The 16,072-nt window shown below is 35.2% G+C and overlaps 1 protein-coding gene across 3 annotated transcripts in view; it reads left to right on the forward strand.

Annotated features, from left to right (window-relative positions):
* Positions 1-16,072, forward strand: part of LOC108972805 (ankyrin repeat domain-containing protein 29) — a 49,052-nt gene that overhangs the window by 9,317 nt on the left and 23,663 nt on the right. Inside the window, exon 1 of one of the 3 annotated variants that reach the window (XM_018939629.1) lies at positions 919-1,063. The exons of 1 other annotated variant lie outside the window; for it this stretch is intronic. The gene's annotated coding sequence lies outside the window, so the exon portion shown is untranslated. Of the gene's footprint in view, positions 1-918; positions 1,064-1,084; positions 1,235-16,072 lie in introns of those variants that run through there. One more of the 3 variants, XM_018939628.1, reaches the window with a different exon arrangement.

Consider the following 16,072-nt stretch of genomic DNA (forward strand, 5'->3'; position numbering starts at 1 on the left):
AAAAAAAAAAAAAAAAAAAAAAAAAAAAAAAAAAAAAAAAAAAAAAAAATCCAACATTATGGTGAGTATATCCCTAGTACCCCAAGTTTAAAACGACGCAAGACCTTTACCCAACAAGTCGAGAAAAAATCACGGTTATTGATAAAGCTAGTTAGAGATAAGTAATCAAAAGATAAGCTTCGGGCGAACTTAAAAGTAATCGTGGTTATACTCCTATTAGCTCAAGTTTAAATCGATGCAAATCCTCTCGTCAAAATTCAGTAAAAAATCGTAGACACAGAAACAAGAGCCTGGGATCTCTTAACAGAGAACGCATCGACTTGGCTTGAGGCAACTATGATCCTCCAGCCTTCTTGAGAATGAGGCACGGGTACAATATCCCATAGGACTCAATTTGTGCCTCAACAACCAGTAAAAATCTTAACCAGTAAAATCTTAATTATTAATTTCTAGAGGAAAAGCTTAAGCATTAATGCCATCATATAATTTTCAATTTAAATGAGAGAAGTAAAGCTTATTGGGCCTGTTTGGTTGATTTTTGAGAAATTAGACTTCAATATACACTATTGCATAAATTCGTATATTGAAATTACTTGGATCCTATTSAAAAATTRCCTGTAGTGWGTCATATTTAAACAATTTTTTTGTACTCTGGCTCATCAACTCGCTTTACGATCGGTTTCGAATTGCATTTGCTCTGCTTTTAATGAACCAAAAATATTGCCGCCTACCTAGAGACTGCCGGATGCCCACTTGCTTAACTTACGTATCATCAAAACAGCTGTTTGGCGCTATGCGCTCTGTTTCCGATCGAACAGCGCCAACTCGATTGGCGCTCAACAATGATCGTCGCAACACGATCATATGCGATGGCCAGCGCCAGCTTGTTTGGTTTGAGTTGCTTCAGTTGCATTGCGACAACGGCGCTTTACGCGACGTTTAACTTGTACCAGCGGGCATATTTTTGACTTGACATACGCATTAACGGTTTGTTGCCCGGTGGTTTGTAAAATTCTCACGGCAGCCGGTACGTGACGCGAGTCACTGGAAAAAGTTATTAAAAGTAATTACAAAACAAAAAAAAAAAAAAATACAAAACTCGTGTTTCAGCATTTTACGCTCTTATCAGTTGCATGTGTGGGTGTATATGCAGACCGCTAAGTGATAGATAAATATTGAGCTGTCAAGTGGTTGCAGTTAAGGCGAGTTGTGGGTGGGCGCGTGCTTATTGTGGGTAAGATCAGTTGAAAAAATACAAAAAAATAGTGAAAAACGTACAAAAAAAATACAACAAAAAATATTGATGACCATAAGAAAATTCTAAAAAATATTAAATTATGCATGCATGTGACTTGCTAATCATCTACACATACATACATACGTACCTAGATATCGCTTGTTGGTAGATAAAAAAGATGATCTGCTTTCTGACGCATTTGCTGGATAAATTTGCACAAGATACGCAGTTCGCTAGTTCTCTAGATCGTTGTTAATGTTGTTTGTGTAATATTTTAAGTGTGTTTTTGCATAAAATTAATATAAATTTTTGTTTTCGTGAACAAATGAGATCAGCGCTTGGAAACTAACTGAAATTTTGAAGCCCAAAAAAAAAATAGAATATATAAAAACTAAAAAATTCTAATAAAGCTAAATTAAAATTCAAATTCAATAAATCCCAAGTTTACATAAGAATGCCAATGACCAGCAAAACCAACAACAAAAGCAACAAGTTACGTTCACACGACATTTTTATTGAAAAATATTAAAACTACTTTCGCTATTTAAAGGCGATGACAGTGCGTCTAATTAAGCAATTTAAAATTCTTGCCATTTAAGCGCCCATAAATAACGACAGACATACACACATACCAGCAAAACTGGAACATCTCTTAATAATTARTGATTAACTTTTTCTTTGCGCTAATTTGGTAAGACGACGTTTGAACCACTCAATGCGTGGHAGGAAGTCAGTTGATACAGATCTACACATTGGGGGTGTTCACTTAGATGAACATAAGCAGATGATAGAAAAATGAATTTGTAAATATAAAATATAAATAAGTGGTATTTTCGGTAAATGTGTATTAATTTAGTATTTTATAAAATATGATACAAAATTAAGCTCAARAAATTTAAATTGTTTATAACATTATAGAAATTAATAAAATTTATAAATATAAATTAAGAAAAAATAAAACTAAAATAAGAAAAAAGTAATCTATAGCTTCACCGAAGCTATAATACCCTTTACAGGTGCACTTGGTATAGCATAAGAGGGTATCAAAAGCTGTTTACCTTGATTTTGATCGGTTAGTTTCTATGGCAGCTATATACTGTAGTAGTCCGATCTGAAAAATATTTTCGGAGATTGTAGCCATGACTTGGAAAAAGCTCTGTACCAAATTTAGTTAAGATATATCGTCAAATAAAAAARKTTTCCATGCAAAAAATTAATTSTGAACGGTCGTTTYATATGAGAGCTATATGCTAGAGTAGTCCGATTTAGACAATATGTTCCAAGATTATAGTATTGCTTTGGAAAATAACCTACGCCAAATTTGAAAAATTTATCTAGTCAAATAAAACAGTTTTCAATACAAGTACTTCATTTTGCTCGATTAGTTTGTATGGCAGCTATATGCTAYGGTAGTCGGATCCGAAGAATTGGTTCGGAGATTTAAACCTTAACGTGTGGTATAATCCGTGCCAAATTTGATGAARATATCRCKTAAAATAAAAAAGCTTTCCAAACAAGCACTTTATTCCGACCGTTCAGCTCCTTGCGAAGAAAAGGCAAAAGCAAAGTTCCATGTCCTCTCTAGGGTACAATGTATTAGAAATAATTATTTTTGAATATATTGTTTTACTGTAATGAAACAAAACCTTTCGGAACATTTTTCGATGCCGCTTTATATATATGCACAATACTTATTCCTTTAAACTTGAAATAACATTCGTTTTTTGGACCATCCTATATACAACCCTATTTCGTTAAAGTTTAGTTCATTTGTTTTTAGTAAAGTGTGTCAATTCGGAACACAGCAGTTCTACTTTTCTATGGCTTCACAAAAGACTACAAATTGTAGTCCACGTGYAATCTTTGATCAGCCRTCTATCCTAATCAAACCTGTCATATACGATCTATGAACATGATCTACGAACTCAAAAACTATTCTGTTTGTACATTTAAGGATTTGAACAAGTACTACGAGTATACGTTTTTTATTACGTACYGGCTCCTAAACCTAGCGTACAACCCTAGATAGGGATGTTAAATCTCTACCTTAGGTCGCCTTCAAACGGATGTTTTTTTAGCTACCCAGAGGATACTCGGTGTAAGACCGGAAGTCGTTAGGTGCTTGAGCCATATGTAGAGAATCGTTTTTGATCACTCCCAAGTAAATGGCGCTCAGAGTACTTTCCTCACGTGGGTGGACTTCTACACATGGTTGTAAACTCGGCTATAACCGCGTAAGCGAAAAACAAGAAGAACACTACGTTAACGAAGGAATAGGGATTAGATTGTTCGCTAAAAGCAGCTGTTCATAGATCTTGGGACGGAATGGTGGATGGTTTAAAAAAGGCGCTAAAACAATTTTTCCAATTGAACTTAAAAGTATAGGTTAGTAAGCGGGTAGAAAGTCCAAATTGGCGTTAAGCAATACCAAAACCGTTAGAATCGAGTAGAATTTCAATACCAAATGAAGTTMCAGACAARGCGATTTCCTATCGTGCGRCTACTTCAATCTGCTAGAGAAAATAATTCGTCGCACTCTCGATTTGGCTCCCATGTCACTKTTGAAAACAACTGSTYYCCGTGGTATCAGACWTCAGTTTYCGGTCAGGCCTTGTAGCTTTTGCYACTACCATTTGAGCACCCAACAAACTCAATGACTGGTGACATTTGTCGMTTGAACTTCAAATGTCTTTTCATAAGAAGCAAACTGATTCAAGGTCTATAATATYATTACAAGTTGAGYATTATAGCACTATTTCTGACAAAGACTACACTGAAATTTCTAGACAAGCCAAAAATACAGACATATTTCATATAGATTTTAGTCACCTCTTATGACGGCCATACCTTACCGCGGGCAAATTCTAATTCCTGTCCTCCGGTGGACCTTACTTACTCATAACTACGAAGTCGTAGATAATTTTGACTATCTTGGAATCAGCATTAATAGCAATAACAATGCCAGTCTCAAATGCAACGTAGAATATCTCTTGCCAAGAGGTGCTACTTCGAACTGAGTACGCAATTGAGAAGTAAGTCCTCYCTCGACGAACAAAGGCTAAATTCTACAAATCACTCATCATCCCCGTCCTGCTACATGGTGCAGGAGCATGGACGATGACAACAGCTGATGTGTCGGCGTTACAAGTTTTCGAGAGAAAGGTTCTGTGGAAGATTTATAGTCCATTGCGCATTGGAAATGGCTAATACCGCAGTCAATGGAGCGATGAATTTTACAAGATATATGTCGACATTGATATATAGTAATTCAAAGAATTAAGAGACAGCGACTTCGCTCTAGGTCATTGCGTCCTTATGTATGAGAACACTGAGAGTATTCGTCGTAGTACCCGCTGGGGGAAGCAAAAAAAGAGGAAGACTACCAATAAAAAAGAAGAAGCTATTTTATCAAAAAAAAAAAAAAAAAAAATTTAAACCCCACTTTAGTAAACGGACAGATGGTTATAGTTTACTTTAAAAATATATGTTTGATGACAAAATTTATTAAATTTTACTCTACTTTTGGATATTACATAGCCACTTCCTAAAGAGTTTGAATCATTCACTGAAATTTCCAGTMCTCAAAATTGTTTTTACCAAAAGCGCTACTTCACAAACCACATAATTGCCTACTCTATTGCCATTCCCATACACCACTAATAAACTCTTTATTWACCATAATTGAAAAATAAATAAACAATTTTGTCAAATATTTTCGATCTTTGCGCCAGCAAGTGTGTGCTTCTCTTTGTTTGCCAGTGTTGGCATTTAATTGTTAATTAAACATTTTTAAATAGTTTTGCCACTTGTGCGCCTTTTATAGTTTGCAACTGTTGTTGTTGCTGTCGACTAGGTAATTTACCGCAAAGTTACACAGTATTCTTGTTATTGTTACATAGTATAATTTATAATAATATGCTTTAAATTTTATCAGTTTGTTAGAAACAAGCACAAAGCAGTTATGTCTAGGAGTACAACAGCAACAAAACAATAGGAAACCACTTTACAAGCGACAAGTAATGAAAAGTGTCGCCACACAAAATATCGAAAATAGTTGATTGATTGATTAGCTGTGTTCAAAGACTTTTATGAATTGGTATGTGAAGCACTTTAAAGTGTAGCAGGCCAGCTTACATACCTATTGTACATATCTATTGTACATATCTATAGTACACATACATCCGTTAGCTACAGTTATTTATATTGTCGTATTGTAGTATTATGTAAGGTATATAGGCGGCAATTGCGTATTGTAATAATCAAAAAAAAAAAATTGATAATTGAAATTTTTGGCACTTGTTAATTACGGCAATAAATAATATACAGTGACTGCGCAAATTATGCGAGACAAGTAAAGTTTACATATGAAGCATGTAATTCTTATTTATGAAAGCCTTTTTCAGATTAACAAACCTTTCTATGAACTGATTTTAATAATTTCATTTAGTTCCCGGGTACTCACAAGAGCCGAATACAATTAATTAATTCTCAAAATTTCAAAAGAAACTTCCCCAGAAGCAATAGAATAGCGCTTAAAACACAAATAAAGAATATTTAATTTTCAATCTGATCAGCCAAGAGGACTTGTTAAGAGTTCATTTCATCATCCACGATGGATCATTGACATACAAGTAATTTTCAGTAAAGCGCGTAACGCGATCAAAGAATGTTGCTGTTCTGAGCTATGATGCAATCTAGAATAATTTCAATCTTAAACGAACCAGGGGGGTGTATAAAAGTTAWATGTTCTTTAAAGAACATACATATTTTGGTCTCATATGAACATTTTCAGTTTCCAGCTCCAAAGAAATTGATCAGCTGCACTTCTACGATTTTGGGGTGTCAGAAATGCACTAACTGATGAGCAGCAACATATGAAGCATACATAGACCATTCAGTACTCTGTGGTAGTAGTATGGTGTAGGCGGATAGATCAAAAAGTTTCTATTTTTAAGTAAGAGGGATATGTATAACAGTMATATTAATGCCTGTAAGATACAGCCTTCCTTTTTCTAATTCATTCTTGGTAAAGTATAAAGTAATATATTGTCTATGTTTTGAAAATTATYTCTTTCAAATATTGGCYGCRGCTAGGTSTCRKATGGTCCATTCGCYGGGTCCAATTTTCGATGACTATTTTGAGTATTTTTACTGTTAACTGGCCAATGACAATAGTGATGTTTTTTTTTAAAGCCTGAATCCAAGCTGGATTGTCCACATTGACCTCACAATTTACATAACCCCACAGAGAAAAGTTTAACCGTGTGACATATTGTTGGACAATCAACCAGCCCAAAACGTGAAATTATCTGCTCATTAAAGTGAACTCTCAATAAATTCATTGATTGATACGGGATCACGAGTGAAGCGCTCGAAACATATTCTGTACAGAACTTGAATTTTGATGATAAAGTTGAACGACTTATAAAAAGGTTTCAAGCTTAAGACTTTCCATCATATGTTAAGTTAAGTGAGGATAGGTTGAGTTTCAGGGAGGTCATACTAAACCGACACTTTGTGATGTTTGTATATCGCCAATACGAGCACATACGGTAGTTAACATACAAAAAAAATACCGAAGTGTTTATGAAATCTAGTTGTCCAAAAATAAATAAATCCTGACATCGTCATATTTCGAAATATGAAATTCTATATTAATAGTCGCGAGGAAAACAAGAGCATTTAAGGTTTTTTCGGCACAGAAAAGGAAACACAAAATTACAAAATAAAATTCTCAAAAATTCCGTTTAGAGAATTCAAGGTTGCATAAATAAATCTTGGAAAAGGCAAAAACAAATAATATGTAGAACATATACATATGCCTATAAATATCTACTCATTGCTTTGTCGCGTCAGAGAAATGTGCTATTTAATGAACGAGTCGAGTACACATGCCAATTGGACTAAACGGCAGGGTATTCTCGACAAAGAAACAGTAAAACAATGAAACCGAAATAKAATTTTTAGCATACAACAACAATAAAGGGGACAACGCAAAAGCGCCAAATACAAAGTATTTGTGTATTTCTCGGGCTGATTGAAGGCAGCTTCGTGGCGCGTCACGGCGGCCAATTACTATATCAACACCACACAGTCTTCGCTTATTTGCAGTCTTATTTCCTTTATTTTTTAGTTTCACATCTTTTTGCTGGAAAATCGCTAGTGCTTTTTCACGTCAGACTAACAAGATTTGTGGCAAGAAGCCAAGTGTGAAGAATTCGAAAACAAAAAAAGATTTAAATGCGCAGCAAAATGAGGGAAGAATCCACGAAAGAAGCGGGAGAATTGCAGCAGGTGAAGAAAAGTATAAGCCATAAATTATTTTACTCAAAACAAAAACAAACAAAAATTGTTAGAGAAGTTGTTGTAAGACAAGCATTTTATAAACAAACAAAAAAGCAAATAAAAAGTTGTACGGGAAATTGTAATGATAACGGCAATGGAATTYGAAAGTAATCAAAAGTTGTTAATAAAGAAATATGAACACGAAAAGATTAACATAAGCTATAACAGTAACTGCGAAGCCGCATGAAGGTTAAGAATGGAAAATGAAAGCAAAAATCAAATAAAAAATGAAATAATAGAAAATAACTGAAGACAAACTAMCAACAAAAACTCACTAAGACCCATTGCGATTAGCCGGCTCAGCATTTTCCAAAAGATGGGCAAACCAAAAAGCAATCAGCTGTCGGGAAGAAACACGAAATTAATACGCGGCAACTCGCGTAAAAAAATAATAAAATCGAAAAAGGTGTTACTGACTTCTTGTTCATGTTTCGATTGCAAGCAAAAGCTCAAGAAAAGTCAAAATTAATTAATTTGATGTTACTGTCTGCATTGTTATTGTGGCAATTACAGACTGTATRTGTGTATATTTCTTAAGACGCGTTGCAGTGTTGCGCTTTGTTTTGTAGAAAAATGGTTTGAAAGATCATTCGCATATGCAGCACAGTGGTATCGTGGTGGTATAAAAATTCTTAAATTCGAAAAAAAAAAGATATTTTTATACGTCTTATTGCAATAAAATATGGTTAAGAAAACCTATAAAGGGTACATTAAAAATTTTGAAAAATAAAAATATAATAAGCCGGAAACACTAATATTAAATGGAATTAAATCTATATACTTTTGAAAACTATTATTTTTGTTATTAAATATATTTGTATACTTTCGAAAATTGAAATTTTTTTATATCTAATTCTTTCGAAAATGACTTTTTTTTGTATTTATTTATTTTTGAAAAATATACATTTTTACTTTCGAAAAGTGTGCTTTCTATATATATGCTTTCYAAAACTATTTTACTTTGTTATTTCGAATTCGATTAACTTTCGAAGTGCCACGAAGTTCGGAGAAAGTCTTAAAAAAACTCGATGTTGGTTTCAGATTTTTGCTATTTTCAATATCTTCGCTTCAGTTAAATCTTCAAATATTAATAMCCAAAYCAATTTACTTTCGRAATGCTCAAAGTCCGTAGAATCATAAAAAGCTTAATGTTTATTTCCGAATTTGACTATTTTCAGAATCTTTCCACATAATCCATGATATTAATTTCAGAAGACACGCAAAGATTTCCATATTAATATATGTAATAGGGGTATTTATGACCACTTCCTTATATCTAGTTTCCATATAGTTCAAGATATTATTCTCAGAAGACAACCAAAGATTTTTGTATTAATAAATTTTAAAATATGAGTAGTTTTGGAACATTTCTGTTAATTCTTGATATCTTCCCAGAATAATAGTATAAAAATCAATTTACTTTTGAACTGGCTAAGTTTGAAGAAAGTTTTAAACAACCTGGTTGTTGATTTTCGACTTCGCTTATTATCAATATCTTTCCACATRGTCCAAGCTATTAATTTTATGAACCATCCGAAGATTTCCATATTAACATTATGTGATATAGGAGTAGTTTTGGCCTACTCTTGTCAATTTATGGTAGCTTCCTCAGATTCTTTGATTTCGGCATTCAAAATAATGGCGTCCGTATGTTTGAATGCGAATAGAATTCCTAATGATTATCTTGAAAAAAGAGGGAACATCACYAGCGACTATTACATAGCATTATTAGACCGTTTGAAGAACGAAATTGCCGAAAAACGGCCGCATTTAAAGAAAAAGAAAATGCTTATTCACCAAGCCATTGCATAATACCATAAGTCAGCGAAAAAAGATGTCAAAAATCTATGAATTGGGCTTCGGATTACTTTCGTATTCATCGAATTCTCCAGTTTTGACCCACAGCGACTATTTTTGGTTCTCAGATTTTAAAAGGATTTACACTGGGAAGAAATTTTCGTAGAATGAAGAGATGTTCGCGAAACTGWTGCCTATTTTGAAGCAAATGACAAAAATGGTATCGAAAAGTTGGAGGGTCGCTATAATCAGTGTATCTACCTTTAAGCCAAAAAAATATATTATAGCAAATGAGGGTACGGATTTTCAATTGTAGACGGGGTCTTTTAAATTGTTAAAAAGCCGTTAGCCCTGGCAGCTAGTGCTTCTTACTCCGTAAGATAATAAGTGTATTATTATTTTTCATTTAATAAATAAATAAATAAATTGTTAAATACGTGGGTCATGGCCAAATGAATCTTCGACGTTTCCTTCATTGTGCTATAAACCTTGTACCAATCCAAATTTGGTTACTTTTGGAAGGTATATCAGATTTATCATKTTTGTTTTAGTTTTTAGATTTTGGAGCTCTTGGGAGTTTGAAAAGGCAAACTACATTCAGCGAATTTTTGATCAACTATAATTATTTTTCCAATATTTTATGCAGCTTATTTTTGACAGATAAATTGTAATATTTCTTTTCATAAATGATGTTTTGGTAAAAATTAAGTTTGTTCTCTTCTTCTCTCATTCCCTTCACCGAATTTTTCCATGTTTTTACGATTTTATTGTCTGAAAATAATAATATTTCTAGTTATAACCTCAAAATGTAGAATTGGGATTTCTATAATAAATAGTTCCAATAAAAAAAATGCAAATAATTCTAGTTCTGCTGCTTTTTATTGCGCATTTCCGGTGAAACTCTTCTAGTTTCAGAGCGTCGACTTAGTATTCATAATTAATAATTGCACTGTATTACGTCATCTTCGTCACGAGCGCAGTTCGTTTTCCAATGCTCTAGCAGCTAGAGTCTAACTTGAAAAGAATCATAGTGAAGCACCCAAAGTATGACTTCAACTAAACGCAAACGATGATAATGCATTCATTACTTAATTGCTAATAAAATAGCCGTTAAGCTGCCGACTTCGTGGAAATCGATTGGATCACTTAAGAATCAATAAAAAGAGCATCATATTGTTTGGTTTTCTAATGGCATCAGAAATAATAGTGATTGCATGCTTACTTTATGAGGACTGGTTATGAATTTATAAGCATAGACAAGGTATAAAGTATGGAAGAAAACTAYTTTAATATAAAGCTGGTATTCAAGAGCAAGAGCAAGGTGTCTTATATTTCTGATTATTTTCTAACATAATAACATTTCCCTTAATTGTTTTAATGAATTATTGAAATCTGTAACCGAGACTGTAGGAACACACTCTCTCAGAAGGGGGCTGACAGATCGAGAAGACTGCAGGAAATGTCTAGAGCAAGACACCAGGTAAAYAATGGAGCATCTCTCGTCCATTCTTCCCGCTGTGGTAAGGCTATGCTTTAAGCATYTGGAGTCCCCATGGTATAATACACCTACAGTGTATCAATGAGGCCACAGAGACTGCTAAAATTCGTGTCAAGCGCAGGCATCCTAAAAGGCATATAAGGTTTCGCAAAGGACCAAAATTGGTTTATGCGTGGCTAATTGGCTTACTAGATTAATCTAATTTTTTCTATGGTAAAAATTGTCGGACAAACTCTTCGCGTCGTAAAAAACAACTGCCAAACATTCAGTCATTGTCACATAGAGATCAAACTTCACACCAAAATAAAAAAGGTTGTAAATCTAGGAAAAATTGTGTACCGATTCGGATCAAATTTGATCATTGATTTGATTTGGTATATTAGTCGCAACAGTGTTGAGTTCTAAATGGACCAGTCCGGATCACATTTGATCACATGTGATATTAGTGGCAACAATAGCAGTATTGAGTTCAAAATGGACTAATCCGGTTCAAATTTGATCATATGGTATATTAGTCGCAATATTAGCAGTGAGATCTAGTTGGAAACCGTCGATAAAATTAGGTTTGGGGAACATTTCCTAGAACAAAAGTAAAGAAAAAAGATATTTCATTCAAAAGTCAAATATATGAGCAGTGTTTGTTGGATGATAGATCGAACGCATGAGACTTGCTCATATTTGATGGGGTACTGAAAGTGTCAACGTGGGGTAGCTAGTGGTGTGATCAAGTAGGTTCTACTTACTAAAAGTTTTACTCGGTAGTAAAAATTTTTTGTCGAATCTAGTGTTCCGTTCTGAAATAGCAAATACTTTTAAATATCTTTGGTTTTAATATTGCTTGAAAGAGTCTGAACCAAATATAGGTAAACCAAAAGTTCGACTATAAGTATTACGACTAAAATGGGTCGAGATATAAAGCCTTATTTGCCAAAACTGACTTTCTTTCGAAAGGTCGCCCACAAAATTTCCGCTATATACGATTTTATACTATTTTTTCTTCGTTTTAATGTTGAGACAAAAAAATTAAAATAAAATCTTATTATTTTCCCAAAATTGAACTTGGAAATTCCCATCAGCTATTTTCATTTCAATTGTCCGTAAACGCTGAAGTTCATGCTGGTCATTCAGTGACAAGAAAGCCGTGATCTTGGCACTTGAGAGTCAGCGTGCATGTGTTTTTATCAAAACAACAACAATAAACATTGTTGAGAAGTAGCGTTGCTGCAATAATAAACAATCTGGATGAAAATCTTGAGTGCAAACGAGTTGAGTTCGGGAACAAGGTGCGTGGGCGTGCGGYGTATGCCGCTCTTATATGTATGTACATACTAACATACATAAGTATACTCCTATACATATATATGAATGCTGTATCGCTTAACAGACAAGTGTAGCAAGCTTCCTGCAGTGGTCGGCACTTGAGCTCCCCACTAGCAAACCACACCCACGCCCACTCTCGGCGAACAATGCATCAGCTCAGTCAGCTGCAAATAGAATTAATGCCAGACTTATGGAAATGCATTCCATTTGTTTAAGTGTGTGTGTGTGTTTGTGTGTTTATGGCTGTGTGGTAGCATATCTATATGGCAGCGCTGTAAAAAAGGGATCAACGGAAGTCCATGGTAAAGAGCTACTAAACAAACATTTGTGAACAAAGAAATTTTCAGTTTGTGTTTTTGTTGTTGTTTTCATTTTTTCTGCAATAATAAATGCTAACCAAATAAATTAGCAAAGTAATTAAGGTTGAAATGATGCAGATGTGAATAAACTTTGATTCGTTGCTGTTGGTACAAATTGTAACCAGCATTTGTAGTACGAATGTTGCCAACAGGAAATGGAGGATGAAATATTTTTTTTTATATTGAGTGAACTCTATAATACCCTTCGCAAGTACAAAAAAAAGTGGTCCGACAATCCCTTTTGCCTAATTAAGTGAAGAAATCTTGTCATATAAAACGTTTTTCAGGGTGATCTATTTCAAAGTTCCCACCTATTTTAAAGAAAAAATACAGAAACTTCAAATTTAGTGGCGAAAGWTTATAATCTTTCTAAAGAACAATCTTTAGCATTTATTTTTTGAAAATTATCTTTTTCAAATGTTAACCTTAAATAGTCCAAACGTTGAGTCTAATWTTCGATGACTCCTTCGAGCATTTCGACTGGTGACTGGCGAATGACACGCGAGTAGTTTTGCTCCAAGGACTGAATCGAAGCCGGACTGTCCGCATAGATTTTTGACTTTACATATCCCCACAGAAAAAAGGGTAAAGGTGTGATATCACACGATTATCATGTCCAATCGGCTGGCCCAAAACATAAAATTATTTGCTAWCCGAGGTGTTCTCTCAATATATGCATTGATTGATGCGATGTGTGAGAAGTGGTGCCTTCTTGTTGAAACCAAATGATGCCGTGATTATCAGCTYTTATTTCAGGAATCAAAAAGACAGTTATCGTCGGTCGCCACTGATGGTTGTGTTCTCACYGGCATCAGTTTTGAAGAAATATGGACCGACGATTCCAATGACCCACAAACCACATCAAACCGTTGTTTTTTCTAGATGAAATAGCTCTTCAGGTAGCTCTTCAGGTTGCCCTTCGATTCAAGTATGCCAAATTTGCTTGTTTACATACCATTTGGCCYCATCGCTGAACCAAATTTTGCTCGAAAACTTCGGATCTTCTTGGAACTTTTCAAGAGCCCAAAAAAACAAGGTAATGTCGCTTGGGAAGGTCGGGCGGCTTCAGTTCTTGCACAAGCTGTACTTTGTACGCTTTCAATTTAAGATCTCRACGTAAAATGCGCCAAGTCATTCCATACGTTACTCCGTGTTACTGCAAGCAGCTAATATAACTTGCATCCATTAAAATGTTCAATCTAACCGCATGAATTCCAATCGGAGAGTGACTAGTTAGAATTTTTACAACTGTTGAAAGGTGGACTTCGCAAAGGGCGAAGAGCTCACTAGACTTCTTACGATGTATCCCGAATYAGAAGGACCTTGMCATTGCCMAGTTGCTAGTTGYTGAGCTGGTCTGTGATMCAAYYATCCAGTACTTAASGACAAGGAGCCATCGGAGCTACTTCCCGTTCCTATTATGCAGTTAGTGAGACTGAAGTACCTACTTAGAAAGCTTACYAGCTTTACAGCTTTCTGTCAGGCAAACAAACCTGTCTAAACATATTGTAAGTCGATTCTAATAACACTGTCCTACTATCGGAGTAGGTAGTAACTACTCGAAATGAGGCTGCTTTGCTGCTACCTTTATGGTAGCAACTTCCGCTCGGAGAAGAAGTCTTAAGAAAGTCGAAAACTGATGAGGCAATGCTGTGTTTGAAGAAAAATATCTATGAAATCTTTTATTAGCTTTCGAGAGCCAGAAGCCTCGACTCTTGAGATCATCCACCGATTCGATATCTGAGCAAGACGTAATGATTCTGGAAATATATAAATAAATTCTGGAAATATGTAAAAAAGTTAACTTCATGTGGGATAAGACCAAAACTAGTTTTATTTAAGCTAAGAAGGAAGGAATTTCAAGTTGCCAGTGATACAGTTCAATGCATACTATAGCAAAATGAACCTAAATACAGAAGTTAACCTACTAAAAAATTAATGGACATGACTTTACTTCTAAAGTATTGCCATTTGAAGTAAGTAATGGCGATTCGGAAAATTCTAATGAAGATCGAGAAGTATAGAGTATTTGATGATATATGGTTCGGCTCATAAGAATTGAGTCATCCGTCAATTCTATGTCTGAGGCCGCTTTTTTGAAATACAATGATCAAATCCGAAGCTTTTATATTAGTAAACTAAGCAAGAGCTCTCGGGAGGATGGAGTCATGTGTAGAAGTTCACGCAAGTGAGGAAAGTTTTCTGATCGCCWTTCACTTGGGARTGGCCGGAAACGATTCTTTTACATATGACTCAAGCAGCTCACGACTTCCGGTCCTTGACCAAGTATCCTCTGGGTAGCCTAAGAACATCCGTTTGAAGGTGAGCTAAAGTGAGAAGGCGAAACATTCCCTGCATAGGGTTGTGCGCTGGGTTTGGGACCCGCCACGTAAAAAAACCACCCCAATGACAACGCAAAAAGAGCTCTCGCTAGAAGCACAAAAAAAAAAGGATTTTTACTTTTATTTCGATAGAAATAGTGGAAAGTGAAAGATTTAGAACCAGTGCAGGGTCGTAATATTAATCTTATTGCTCTCGCACACTAGATGGCAGGTAAGAAGTGTCATACAAAAATCATGTCCAACAAGGTTCSTTAAAAACTATTGGCTTCCTGCAACAAGAAATAAAGTCAACTAGCATTTCTCAGGGCTAATGAACTGCCAGCTGTGTGAGCATTACCCAGCTGTCAAAACGCGTGACAGCGACAGAAGGRCGCCAGGAATTGGAGAAAGTGACAGGAAATGTGATTTGTGTCGCAAATCGAAAACAGCAAAAACAACAACAAATGCTTGGTTTGTACATAAGGGTGTTTGTGTGGCTGAGAATGTGGCCTGTCGCGTAGTCTATATCTGTATTTAATCGCTTTGGCTGGTAATTACCCGCGCACGATGCAATTTACTAAGTCAAAATATTTTCCACTAAAATGCGATTGCCAACAATGCAATGCAACTATTTGCTGCATTGTTGTTGTTGCTGCTTGCAGTGTTTGTTGCAATTTTCCGCAAGCACAACACAACCGTAAACGGCAAGACGCCAACAGCTGCTGAAGATGAAGCCAAAAACGGTGACGGTGACGGAAAAAAGCCGCTCACCAAAATGAGGCTAAGAAAACTGGAATCTGTGATTGCCTGTGTGCGTGTATGTGTGTGTTTGCAGCGCTGTGTGTGCGCTTGCGCTCGCTTGTTGCGGTGCTCCAATTCTCTACACAKTTTCTTTGAAACTGCGGCATTTGAAGCGCATTGATTGCATTTGTTGGTTCTGGCGATTTGTTGTTGTTGCTGTTGTTATTAGTGCTGCTGTAAACCTGTTGCCGTTGTCAGCGGTGATATAATAATTTTAGCCAATACATATGTATATATTTATATATATATATAAGCTGTCTCTTATACACATCTAGATGTGTATAAGAGACAGGCTTACCAGCTTTACAGCTTTCTGTCAGGCAAACAAACCTGTCTAAACATATTGTAAGTCGATTCTAATAACACTGTCCTACTATCGGAGTAGGTAGTAACT

This window comes from Bactrocera latifrons, unplaced genomic scaffold (genome assembly GCF_001853355.1).
Source record: "Bactrocera latifrons isolate USDA-ARS-PBARC rearing strain unplaced genomic scaffold, ASM185335v1 scaffold_43, whole genome shotgun sequence".
Taxonomy (NCBI): Eukaryota; Metazoa; Arthropoda; class Insecta; order Diptera; family Tephritidae; genus Bactrocera; species Bactrocera latifrons.